This window comes from Suricata suricatta, chromosome 1 (genome assembly GCF_006229205.1).
Source record: "Suricata suricatta isolate VVHF042 chromosome 1, meerkat_22Aug2017_6uvM2_HiC, whole genome shotgun sequence".
Lineage (NCBI taxonomy): Eukaryota > Metazoa > Chordata > Mammalia > Carnivora > Herpestidae > Suricata > Suricata suricatta.
Window position 1 is genome coordinate 12,293,306 of NC_043700.1, and position 1,615 is coordinate 12,294,920.

Consider the following 1,615-nt stretch of genomic DNA (forward strand, 5'->3'; position numbering starts at 1 on the left):
CTCGGGGAGGCGGCAGCAGGTTGGCCGGCGCGGGGGGCCCGGGAGCCTGGCGGCGGCGCGCGGGTCTCCCCGGGGCTGGCCTCCAGGCGCCCCGGCCGCTCCGTCCCCGCCCCTCCCTCGCGTCTGACACCTCCGGCCGCCTGCTCAGGTGGCAACTTCGCGGGCGCCTCTCGCCGGAGGAGCTGGGCACGGCGCTCCGGGTCCCGGGGAAGCTCCGGGCTTGCGGGTTCCCCGGGAAAGGCGGCCCGGAGGCCGGGCGCTCCGCGGGGGCAGGGAGTCTTGCTCCGGTCGGGGTGCTCCCCAAATAAGGTGGCGCGTCCTCGGAGAAGGTAGCCGAGAGGATCCTTTGGGGCTCCCAGGGAGCGGGAAGCCCCGAAATGTCACCAGTTTCCGGAGGAGTGGAGAAGAGGCTTCTCCAACTACCGGGGAGCCAAGTTGGGAAGGAAAGGAAGGACGGCAGCGAGGGGCCGGGGTGGCGTGGGGAGTGGTAGATCTCGACTGAAACTTCATCCGGAAACTCTGGATGGGGCTGGAAACAAACAAATCGCCTGAACTGGGCATTTAAAAAATTACCGGCGTGCGGATCTGCAACTCGATCGCAGGCTGTACCGTGCTTTGCACCCAATTAGAAGGAGCGTCAGATGTTTTAGATGGAGGTGGGTTGTGTCTGATCGCCGCTGAACACCTTGTTAGGCCGTTTGCATTCCGTTCCTACTGCCTCGCCTTTCAGGTAGCTGTGATGGTAAGCTGCCCCTAATGCTTATTGACGGGAAAGGGTAAGAGCAGGTACATTTGTTTTCTGAAGTCCTTATAATGTAAAGCTAGAGAAAAGTTTCCAAGTACTTTTGGGTAAGTGCAGGGGAGGTGAAAGGGGGAGGGCTGTCTAGGCACTTTTTCCGGGGCCCCAGGCAGCTGGGATTCCAGAAAACAGGACTGTCTCTTCATAATGCTCTTTTATTTCTTATCTTCTGACCATGTATTTGTCAAACATTTGTAGACTCTGGCAGAATCCACTGGGCGGTCTTCTCAGTAGAAATAGAAGTATGTTCAGGCATTGCCTTTCCTTTCTGTTGTCAAAAGGAAAAACAAAAAAAGGCAGGGCTGGCATTCGTGAAAAGCCTGGAACCCCAAAAGGTGGGTTTGTAAGTGAGCAGAACTTGGGCTTTGATTCCTTTAGTGAATTTGTTTAAAAGGCAGGCGATGCATCTTTTCCCCCCCCCCCCCCCCCCGCCGTTGCCCACCTGGAAAAGTATCCGTGGTCCATCTAGTATATTAGGAACCGAGTTTAGAATTAAGAGTAACTACATAATTAAAATTCATTCTAGGTTTTAATATTTCAGTTGAAGCAACAATTTTTACAAATACACCTGCAAACTTGTTTTGTGTACTCCTTCATACATTCTTAATTATCTAAAACTTCTAGCTTTTATTTCTTAAAATATGAGATTCTTGCAAGAGCCTTGAAACTTTCGATTTGTGATTCTAAATGCAGAGCAAATATTTAATTCTTGTTCTAAGAGTGAGAGGTTAGTTCAGTAATAAGACTTGCTAATCTCACTTTAAAATGTCATGGCATTCACAAATTATTCCTAAATTCTTCAAACGCAGGGGTTTA